Below are 12579 nucleotides of genomic sequence, written 5' to 3' on the forward strand. Positions count from 1 at the left end.
GCTCGCGGGGGCCCTATACGATATTAGGCAGGTGTACTTGTACTCTTGGCTCTTCAGTGTATTCCAGCCTGATGTTTTGGTCCACAGATATCAAGAAACTCCACAAAACCTTCCCATTGTCCTTTTAAAATCCTCTTTCTCTCTGTTGTTCCCTCCGGGATGAAGTTAACTTCCTTTGTATGCGTTGTCTTATATCCCACCAACCGATTCATCGGTGTAGTGTGTGACAGACTAAATATGTGGGTTATTTTACTGCACTTCCCCAACTACCAGGATTTGACGAGTCGTTAATTGTCCCTTTTGCTACTTATAACTATGGAGTGTATGCTGTGTCTCCTTTACGCGAAATCTTGTGCCGATGAGTAATGGTACAAATGCCCGACCCATGTCTCACACCTACAGTCATTTTCTTAAATTTATTGAGCTTAATATATTAAAGATGCGTAATGAGAATCCCGGAATTGCCAGCTGTGCGGCTATCGAAAGAAAACCTTCGCAGGACGAACTTTCTGAGAAGTTTTAGCAATGACAAGTCGTGTTACTCTGGTGAACTACATCCCGATATCGAATTTCGGTCCCCACGGCGATAGCGACATGACAATGAACCGATGGTTACGAGGCCTTGATGTCCTAAAAAATGTTTTCTTGTAACAAATTCAGTAAATGAACTGAACCACGAAAACACTCTTACCCCAGACTGTTCTCAAGCAAACCATCACTGCATCAGAACTTTTATTGTAATTACACAGCAAATGAACATAGAAATTAACGCATCTGATTTTCCGATAAAACTATCTAAAAATCCACCAGATAGCTCTTTACTGAAATCTTCTACTGGTATTAGCACTCTGAACTTATGATATTATTTTCACAAATACACTCTGACACGCACAGTGCCTTACAGTGGACATGAACTTTGATGGTAATTCAATTTATTGGCCTACCTTGGGCACGGAATGCTCGTCTGCTCTGCAGCTTGTTATTATTATAATGATGTGACTGTCAAAAACTCAAATTTCATTTGTCGTACTTGCGATGTACAATGCAAGACGTTATCTTACCAATTTTCATAAAATACTTCTCAGCACACAAATTGCGATGTGCAATGCGAGTGCGCTAACAGAGTCGTGAAAGCAAAAATGAAAATGGGGACGTAATCTTAACGGCCGAATACGTTACAAAACTGTCCAACACACACTGATTCTGCTCTCTCTGACTTACCTTTCCCAACATTTCTGGTCACAAACACAAACTTACGAAGAATATGGTTATATAGATACTAAAGAGGTTGAGTACATTTGTCAAATTCGCAACTTCATTCACATTTATAGTCAAGGCTTGTGGAGAATCGTCACAGCAAGTAGGACAGCACCCTTTCAAGAGACGGATAATCCCTTTATGCATTACGTATGATTTATGTTTATCTTTATGATTCGGTTTTTTCTCATGAACAGGCATCTTTTTAAATCCAGTAACACACAAATTCAGGTGCGCTTCTTATTGCTGTAAACATCTTGTTTTGACGTTATATTCTTCAGTATTTAACAAAGTAAAATTCCAGGAATTTTTTTTAATAATGATGTTACGTTACTTGCTATTGTACAGGGCGATTACATGATGATGTTATAAACTTTCAGAGATGATAAGGAAGGGTAGATTTATTAATTTGAGGTAAGTGATGTTGTTCCGGAAACGACGGACTCTACAGCAATAAGCAAACATCGTTCTGATCCCTCTGACAGCGGAATACTTGAATCGGTACTGTTGTTAACTAGTTTTAGAATAGGCAGCTTTTAGATGTGACAGTCTGTACCAATGTAAGAAAAACTGTTGTTCACTAGTTTTAGGATAGGCAACTTTTAGATGTGATAGTCTGTACCAATATAAGAAAAACAGTCTTGTAAACATGGTGTCTAAATTGCATATCCTAGGAGCTATTAGCCCACGTTTATCTTCGCTACTATGAAACATATCGCTTCTATTGCACACCCTTTGGTTTCCATGGACGAAAATAAGAAAAAAATGTCCAGTAAATATGGTCTCCCAAATGCATACCTTGAGAGCTGTGACCACTTGTTCAGTAAAAGAGATTTGTTTCACGGTAGCGAAGATGAACAAGTACACATTTTAGAGCCCAGGTTTACTAGACTTTTTTTGTACATACTACCACCACTAAAAGGTGTCTACCCTAAAATGTTCGCGACAGCGCATGTGTAGTAGTGTAGTGTAGGCCCCCGTGTAACTCTGTGGGTAATTTAGTTCAAAATTCGGAGGCAGGCAAATGCATACGACCTACACTGCAGTGGCGAATATCAATATAAAGGCCTAGACCTCTGTAGGAAAATTAACATTCTCGGGTGGAATAACTGAGGTGATAAAAGTCACGGGATACCTTTCTTTCGGGGTAGTTCACAAATCCGACGTGACTTGGACTTAAAAAGTCGCTCGAAGTCCCATACAGAGACACTGAGCCGTATTCCCTTATAACTGTTCATAACTGCGAAAGTATTGCCGGTGCAGAATTTTGTGCGTGAACTGAGCTCTCGATTATGTTCCACAAATATTCTATGGGATTCATGTCGAGCGATTTGGACGGCCAGATCATGCGCTCGAATTGTCCAAAATGTTCTTCAAACCTATCGCGAACAATTAATTGTAGTACGGTAACATAGTGAATTGTCACCCATACAAATACCACCGTTCCTTGGCGGCAAATGGTCTCCAAATAGTCGAACATAACTATTTCCAGTCAGTGATCGGTTCATTACGACCAGAGGACAAAATCTATTCAACGTAAACAGCCCACACTACTATGGAGCCATCACCAGCTTGCACATTGCATTGTTGACAACCTGGGTCCATGGCCTTGTGGCATCTGCACGACACTCGGACCATACCATCAGCTCTTACCAACTGAATTGGATCTCATCTCACCAGGCCACTGTTTTCCAGACGTCTAGGGACCAATCGGTACTGTCACGAGCCCAGGAGAGACACTGCAGGCGACGTACTGCTAGCAAAGGCATTCGTGCAGACCGTTAGCTGCCATAGCCCATTAACTCAAAATTTCGCCGAAATGTCCTAACGGATACGTTCGTCAATTATTCTGTGGTTATTTAACGCAGTGTTGCTTGTCTGTTAGCACTGACCACTCTAAGTGAACACCCCTGCTCTTGGTCGTTAAGCTAAGGCTGTTGGCCACTGCATTGTCCTTGAGTGATAACGCCTGCAGTCTGGTATTCTCGGATCACTCTTGGCGTTGTGTATCTCGCAATATTGAATTCCCTAACGATTTTCGAAATGGAATGACCGACGTGCCTAGATCCAACTACCATTCCACATTCACAGACTGCTAACTCCCGTCGTACGACCATAATCACGTCGGAAACCTTTTCACATGAATTACCTGAATAAAAATGACAGCCCCGCCAATGCACTACCCTTTCATACCTTGTGCTCCCGATACTACCGCCACCTGTTTATATACTCATCGCCATTCCGCCACTTGTCGTCACATAACTGTAGTAGGATCCAGTATACCGACAGATGCAGTCAAACTCTGTTGGATTTGATGTCTGTAGTACAATACAAAACAAGACATCTACGACTCAGGTGGTAGGGGGTGGAACTCGCTATAAAGGCAGTCGGCTCTGTGGAGTGTTTATGTGTGCGTACGTGCAGACAGGACACTGACACCATTAGTGACAGTGTGCGTTGTGCACTGGCACATAAGCCACGATTTTGAGGGTGTCAAGCGGAATGCAGTTATCATGTGATGAAAAAGCAAACATCGGTGCGTACAAGGACTTGGGATTCTTTAGTGATCAAATCGCCAAAAAGTTGAACTTTCCAAGTACAGTGATAATTTCGTTAGATTGGGTGCATGCTATCGACAGAGCGGAAAGTATGGACAGAGTACGAGTAGAACATTATCTGAGGCATCGAAACAATTAATTTTGCGCAAACCAAGGGCCACAAACCGTCATTCTTCTCAGCTTCTTGCTGATTTACAGTTACCAGTAACTAACAGACGTGTAAGACAAGTTTTGTCATATGACAGACATCTTGCATTCAAGAATGGACGGCAGAAACCTGCTCTGACAACCAAACATAAAAAGGCTTCATTGGAGTTTGCTGAAAAACATATATCATGGATTTCAGAACTGGATAAAATGAACCTCAGTGATGGTGAGAAGTTTAATTCAGATGGGCCGGAAGGATTTCGGTGCTATTGGCATAATCTGAGATCAGAGCAGCAGGTAAGAACTATCAGAAATTTTGGTGGTGGAGGTGTTATGATTTGGCCAGCCTTCTTCGGTATAGGTAAATGATGTACTGCTGTGCTGAACACTAGAATGAGCTCTAACTTGTACAGTGAGATGCTAGAGACAGAACTGATTAGAAAGCATGAGGACCTAGGAGACGAAAGTCTAATGTTTCAACAAGTCATTGCTTCTGTGCATGTTTCTGCTGCAACAAAAAAGTAGTTTGGAGAGAAAGAAATCCACGTATTGCCCTGGCCTGCACGAATACCAGATTTTAGGAATAATTGCTACTCGCGTTTATCGGAATGGGAGGCAATTTGGGGCCGTTTGTGGGTTGAAAAGATTATCAGAAGTGTGGGCACCAGTTTCACTGCAAGAACTACAAACGCTAACAAAATTAATGCCGTAGAGGATTTGTGAGGTAATTTGAAAGAGTTGGGATTGGACAAAGTACTAACAAGGCAATAATACGATAGGACAATGAGTACCTTTACAAAAGTTTCAGTCCAGGAAATGCAAATGCTTCACTTTGCTAATCGTGTATGAAGAGAACTATGTAATCCTGTCAGGATAATTAATGTCTGGTATGTACCTACTACTTTTACCATAAACTGGATACATGTATGCATCAGACACTATACAATTACGTTCGTAAGATATTCAGTGCAAAATTGTGAAATCCTGGCACATTAATAACCTGTGTAACCCTTAGTATGTTGAATTCAAATATGCAAAACCTGCATGCAGTGTGTTGTACCAGTTTTTGGGATGAAGTTCCATGTCTGTTGCACTTGGTCGGTCAATGCAGGGACGGTTATCGCTGTTTGTGGATGACGCTGGAGTTGACGTGCAATGATGACCCATATGCCCTCGATTGCACACAAATCTGGTGATCGAGCAGGACAAGGCAACACATCGACACACTGTAGAGCGTGCTGGGTTACAACAGCGGTATGTTGACGAGCGTTATCCTGTTGGAAAATGCCCACAGGTATGTAGTTCATGAGTGCCAGCACAACATGTCAAATCATCAGATTGACGTACAGATTTGCTATCTGGACGCGTGGGATAACCACGAGAGTGCTTCTGCTGTCATACGAAATCGCGTCCCAGACCACAGCTCCAGGTGTATGTCCAGTGTGCCTAGCGCGCTGACAAGTTGGTTGCAGACCCTCAACTGGTCTGCTTATAATCAATAAATGTCCATTACAGGCACAGAGGCAGATCCAGATTTCACCAGAGGACATAACAGATCTCCACTGCGCCTCCAATTACCTTTCGTTTGACACCAATGATGTCGCAGATGGCGGTGGTTTGGGGCCAGCGGAAACCGCGCTATAGGGCTTTTGGCTCGGAGCTGTGGTGCCAACTGCTGCTAGGATTGCTGCTGCAGGTACAGTACGACGCACCAGAGCCTTACGCCCAAAACGATGGTTTTCCCTCTTTGTAGTGCCAAGTGGCCATTCGAAGCCCGGTCTTCTGGCAACCGTTCATTCTCGTGATCACCGCTACCAGGAACCGTGTACACTGGCTACATTACTACTAAGTCTTTCTGCCATATTGCGGAATTAACATCCAGCTTCTCGTAGCCATATTGCAAGACATCGTTCAAGCTCAGTGAGGTGTTGATAAATGGCGTCTTTGTCACATTAAAAGCTTCCTTAACTAACATCAGCTCACCACATCCAATCTCAAAGGTAACTAACACTAACGACCGTAAAAGCGTGTATTTAATGCTAACGTGATTTGCGTCCTCATAGTAAAGATACTTGCGCGATTCTCATGCAACTGACGCGAAATTTTAACAGATATCGTCTTTCAGAGGTAGAAGCGCGACTGCTATCTTTTGGTTACGTTGCACATCTCCTTCTTTATGTTACGATTCTTTGTGTCAGGCCATATGACGTGTTGTTCTTTCGAACATGTCCGAAAGAAAATACACCGCATATATGTAATTGAGGCAATGACGGCCAATTATTCCTTCACTGCAGATGCACACCAAGCACTAGATCTTTTTTTTTTTTTTTTTTTTTTTTTTTGGTCATCAGTCTACTGACTGGTTTGATGCGGCCCGCCACGAATTCCTTTCCTGTGCTAACCTCTTCATCTCAGAGTAGCACTTGCAACCTACGTCCTCAATTATTTGCTTGACGTATTCCAATCTCTGTCTTCCTCTACAGTTTTTGCCCTCTACAGCTCCCTCTAGTACCATGGAAGTCATTCCCTCATGTCTTAGCAGATGTCCTATCATCCTGTCCCTTCTCCTTATCAGTGTTTTCCACATATTCCTTTCCTCTCCGATTCTGCGTAGAACCTCCTCATTCCTTACCTTATCAGTCCACCTAATTTTCAACATTCGTCTATAGCACCACATCTCAAATGCTTCGATTCTCTTCTGTTCCGGTTTTCCCACAGTCCATGTTTCACTACCATACAATGCTGTACTCCAGACGTATATCCTCAGAAATTTCTTCATCTAATTAAGGCCGGTATTTGATATTAGTAGACTTCTCTTGGCCAGAAATGTCTTTTTTGCCATAGCGAGTCTGCTTTTGATGTCCTCCTTGCTCCGGCCGTCATTGGTTATTTTACGGCCTAGGTAGCAGAATTCCTTAACTTCATTGACTTCGTGACCATCAATCCTGATGTTAAGTTTCTCGCTGTTCTCATTTCTACTACTTCTCATTACCTTCGTCTTTCTCCGATTTACTCTCAAACCATACTGTGTACTCATTAGACCAACCCATTCAGCAGATCATTTAATTCTTCTTCACTTTCACTCAGGATAGCAATGTCATCAGCGAATCGTATCATTGATATCCTTTCACCTTGTATTTTAATTCCGCTCCTGAACCTTTCTTTTATTTCCATCATTGCTTCCTCGATGTACAGATTGAAGAGTAGGGGCGAAAGGCTACAGCCATCACTTACACCCTTCTTAATACGAGCACTTCGTTCTTGATCGTCCACTCTTATTATTCCCTCTTGGTTGTTGTACATATTGTATATGACCCGTCTCTCCCTATAGCTTATCCCTACTTTTTTTCAGAATCTCGAACAGCTTGCACCATTTTATATTGTCGAACGCTTTTTCCAGGTCGACAGATCCTATGAAAGTGTCTTGATTTTTCTTTAGCCTGGCTTCTATTATTAGCCGTAACGTCAGAATTGCCTCTCTCGTCCCTTTACTTTTCCTAAACCCAAACTGATCGTCACCTAGCGCAAACTCAATTTTCTTTTCCATTCATCTGTATGTTATTCTTGTAAGCAACTTCGATTCATGAGCTGTTAAGCTGATTGTGCGATAATTCTCGCACTTGTCAGCTCTTGCCGTCTTCGGAATTGAGTGGATGATGCTTTTCCGAAAGTCAGATGGTAAATCGCCAGACTTATATATTCTACATACCAATGTGAATAGTCGTTTTGTTGCCACTTCCCCCAATGATTTTAGAAATTCTGATGGAATGTTATCTATCCCTTCTGCCTTATTTGACCGTAAGTTCTCCAAAGCTCTTTTAAATTCCGATTCTAATACTGGATCCCCTATCTCTTCTAAATCGACTCCTGTTTCTTCTTCTATCACATCAGACAAATCTTCACCCTCATAGAGGCTTTCAATGTATTCTTTCCACCTATCTGCTCTCTCCTCTGCATTTAACAGTGGAATTCCCGTTGCACTCTTAATGTTACCACCGTTGCTTTTAATGTCACCAAAAGTTGTTTTGACTTTCCTGTATGCTGAGTCTGTCCTTCCGACAATCATATCTCTTTCGATGTCTTCACATTTTTCCTGCAGCCATTTCGTCTTAGCTTCCCTGCACTTCCTATTTATTTCATTCCTCAGCGACTTGTATTTCTGTATTCCTGATTTTCCCGGAACATGTTTGTACTTCCTCCTTTCATCAATCAACTGAAGTATTTCTTCTGTTACCCAATGTTTCTTCGCAGCTACCTTCTTTGTACCTAGGTTTTCCTTCCCAACTTCTGTGATGGCCCTTTTTAGAGATGTCCATTCCTCTTCAACTGTACTGCCTACTGCGCTATTCCTTATTGCTGTATCTATAGCGTTAGAGAACTTCAAACGTATCTCGTCATTCCTTAGTACTTCCGTATCCCACTTCTTTGCGTATTGATTCTTCCTGACTAATGTCTTGAACTTCAGCCTACTCTTCATCACTACTATATTGTGATATGAGTTTATATCTGCTCCTGGGTACGCCTTACAATCCAGTATCTGATTTCGGAATCTCTGTCTGACCATGATGTAATCTAATTGAAATCTTCCCGTACCTCCCGGCCTTTTCCAAGTACACCTCCTCCTCTTGTGATTCTTGAACAGGGTATTCGCTAATATTAGCTGAAACTTGTTACCGAACTCAATTAGTCTTTCTCCTCTTTCATTTCTTGTCCCAAGCCCATATTCTCCTGTAACTTGTTCTTCTACTCCTTCCCTTACAACTGCATTCCAGTCGCCCATGACTATTAGATTTTCGTTCCCCTTTACATACTGCATTACCCTTTCAATATCCTCATACACTTTCTCTATCTGTTCATCTTCAGCTTGCGACGTCGACATGTATAGCTGAACTATCGTTGTCGGTGTTGGTCTGCTGTCGATTCCGATTAGAACAACCCGCTCACTGAACTGTTCACAGTAACACACCCTCTGCCCTACCTTCGTATTCATAACGAATCCTACACCTGTTATACCATTTTCTGCTGCTGTTGGTATTACCCGATACTCATCTGACCAGAAATCCCTGTCTTCCTTCCACTTCACTGACCCCTACTATATCTAGATTGAGCCTTTGCATTTCCCTTTTCAGTTTTTCTAGTTTCCCTACCACGTTCAAGCTTCTGACATTCCACGCCCCGACTCGTAGAACGTTATCCTAGATCAGTAGTTGATAATTACCGTCTGCCGGGAGATGTACTTGGGTAGTCCGGGCATTTATGGTGACCGCTATGTCTGGATGGCGAAAAAGCAGGAGGCCTGGGTTCGAATCTCGGTACGGTACAAATTTTCAACCTGCCTCTTCGATATAAATCAAGGCCCACTGACAGCAAACGTATTCAATTCCTTTGTGTTTTGATTATTGTTTATGTCTTATATACAGCTACTATTCTCGCAATAAATTCTATATATACGAGGGTCACTCCAAAAGAAATGCACACAATTTTTTTTAAGATCAATCTTTTATTCTACATGTTTGAAAGTTTTACAGTGTGTAGATACATCCTTTAGGAACAAAATTTTCATTTCTCCACATAATTTCCATCCCTCTCAACTGCCTTTCCGCCGTATTGGAACCAGCGCCTGTATACCCGCACGGTAAAATTCTGGACCAGTCTGTTAGAGCCACTGTTTGGCAGCGTGCACACGGGAGTCATCACCTTCCAACCTTGTTCCACGAAGAGAGTCTTCCAACGTAGCGTGACAATTCGTTCACTGTGATGCGGCTGTCAGCAGTCACCAATTCGTTAACTCCCTCGACATTTCCAGAATGAGATTTTCACTCTGCAGCGGAGTGTGCGCAGACGGGATACTGGCAAAAGTAAAGCTGTGAGGACCGGGCTTGAGTCGTGCTTCGGTAGCTCAGATGGTAGAGCACTTGCCCTTGAAAGGCAAAGGTCCCGAGTTCGAGTCTCGGTCGGGCACACAGTTTTAATCTGCCAGGAAGTTTCTCTCGACATTGTCTGGAGAGTGTGCAGTACGAGGCCTGCCGCTGCGAGGACAGTCCTCAATATTGCCGTGCCCGCTTTCATCGCGTAACCTGCTTGCCCACCGACTAACTGTACTACGATCGACAGCAGCATCTCCATGCACCTTTTTGAACCTGTTGTGGATGTTTCCCACTGTCTCGTTTTCACAGCACGGGAATTCTATGACCGCACGATGCTTCTGACGAACGTCAAGTGTAGTAGCCACCTTGATGACATGCTGTGACGGCGCCACTCACGGGAACAGGTTGAACTAAGTTTCAAAACAAGCGGGAAGGATGTATCTACACACTGTAAAACTTTGACACATGCAGAATGAAAACTGTATTTTTACAAAAATAGTGTGCATTTCTTTTGGAGTGACCGTCGTATATGCTTCATACATTGTACTATCACTTTCATAGAAACCCTGTCTATACTGATTTCCACGGCTGTAAAATCAGGCCTAGTAAAGAACTATAGTGTACAAAACAGTCTTCAGCTGGGGTCAATTTTACTTCACGTGCATGTAATGCGAAGTTTCGCAGTTCATGAAATATTTTTGCTGTGCTCTTTACGTGGCACACCCCGTAGAGCAATAAAAGTAGTGGTCCAAAACCAGATCCGTGAGGGACACCAAGCGATTCCTCCATCTTTTACGCTTCATCTGGGTGACTAGCAGATACAGAATTCTTGGTGAGGTACAGTTCGCCACTGACAGGGAATTAGAGGCTACGCTCCTTGTCATACTGAGATATAGGTAGTTAGGTGTGCCCCGCGGCAGCTGCGCTCCGCTTGCGAGCTGCCGAGGTGGCGGAGCTACTGCGGCGCCCCCGTGTCTGCCGCGTGTCGCAGCGCGGCCGGCGCGTCCCGGCACTGCCTTAATGAAGACGCACGCCCAATATCGCAGGCCGTCCCCTCATTAAGCCGCTTCATTAGGCGGCGACCAGCATTCCTCGCTCTCCGCCTCCCCGCGCCGCCGGCGTGGCACAGCACGCCTCGCATTCGCCCGGCATGAATCACCCGTCCCGCGCGCAAAGACTGCGTACTCTGCCAACGCGGCTTCCGCTGGCCTCCGCCGCCTCTGGTATCAGCCACTGCTTGGTGGCCGCCGAGGCGCCGCCAGTATCTTCTGCACAAAATTACCGGCAGTCTCACCAAAGATTTCTGTCACCCTAGAGATGTATAGGAAGAACTACAAAGACGGAAGTTCTAACAACCCTACCACAACAAAGGTCAAAAATTAATTATGATTGTAGTGTTGCTCACGCTGCTAAATATTGCATTTTCGGGCAACAACAAAGTTATATCATGTGGCAGGTGTCATTAGAGCACAGTTAATAAAGTCATTTGTTGAAATAATGGATAAACTAGGCACTCATCTTTTTGTGTTTCCCACGCTGGTCTCGTTGTGAACTCATGGCTCAATCGTCGAAAATCTAGGTAGTGATGATTCCAAGCAAAGAGGCCTAGGTGTTATTCTGCGATATTCAAAAGTTTTATACATGTGTTCCCTAAACCATTCTTGAAGATTAAACTTTTGCAAGTTAGGACAATGGTGATGTAAAAAAGTAATCAGCACTCTGAATTTAAGTTGCACTTCTTTTTTATTACTTTTGTTGCAATATCACGTAACTCGATCTAAAACATCACTTCACAATATAAAACGTACTTGGAAATATCTTCCTCACTGTTAAAGTTCACATTTCATAAACTGACTACAATTTGCGTCTATTTAACGTGACGACCAAAGCTTGACTCTCCAATAACCGCTTACGCGCCGAAAAATCAGAGTTACGTCAAAAATCATAGTGACAGAAAAAAAAACATTACACATAAGAACAATATCATTGCAATATATACATATAGATGTATCGAAGTACCTCTACATTAATGAAATCAAATCTGAATGTTGTCACAGAAATATGTTAACTACACTCCTGGAAATTGAAATAAGAACACCGTGAATTCATTGTCCCAGGAAGGGGAAACTTTATTGACACATTCCTGGGGTCAGATACAGCACATGATCACACTGACAGAACCACAGGCACATAGACACAGGCAACAGAGCATGCACAATGTCGGCACTAGTACAGTGTATATCCACCTTTCGCAGCAATGCAGGCTGCTATTCTCCCATGGAGACGATCGTAGAGATGCTGGATGTAGTCCTGTGGAACGGCTTGCCATGCCATTTCCACCTGGCGCCTCAGTTGGACCAGCGTTCGTGCTGGACGTGCAGACCGCGTGAGACGACACTTCATCCAGTCCCAAACATGCTCAATGGGGGACAGATCCGGAGATCTTGCTGGCCAGGGTAGTTGACTTACACCTTCTAGAGCACGTTGGGTGGCACGGGATACATGCGGACGTGCATTGTCCTGTTGGAACAGCAAGTTCCCTTGCCGGTCTAGGAATGGTAGAACGATGGGTTCGATGACGGTTTGGATGTACCGTGCACTATTCAGTGTCCCCTCGACGAACACCAGTGGTGTACGGCCAGTGTAGGAGATCGCTCCCCACACCATGATGCCGGGTGTTGGCCCTGTGTGCCTCGGTCGTATGCAGTCCTGATTGTGGCGCTCACCTGCACGGCCCCAAATACGCATAC

At 43.6% G+C, this 12579-nt stretch overlaps 1 non-coding gene across 1 annotated transcript; it reads left to right on the top strand.

Moving 5' to 3' along the window:
- The first annotated feature begins 9849 nt into the window (after positions 1 to 9849).
- Positions 9850 to 9924, top strand: Trnas-uga. Its single transcript has one exon. It is a non-coding gene; the product is annotated as a tRNA-Ser (tRNA).
- Positions 9925 to 12579: the final 2655 nt, after the last annotated feature.

This window comes from Schistocerca piceifrons, chromosome 8, assembly GCF_021461385.2.
Source record: "Schistocerca piceifrons isolate TAMUIC-IGC-003096 chromosome 8, iqSchPice1.1, whole genome shotgun sequence".
NCBI classification, from domain to species: domain Eukaryota; kingdom Metazoa; phylum Arthropoda; class Insecta; order Orthoptera; family Acrididae; genus Schistocerca; species Schistocerca piceifrons.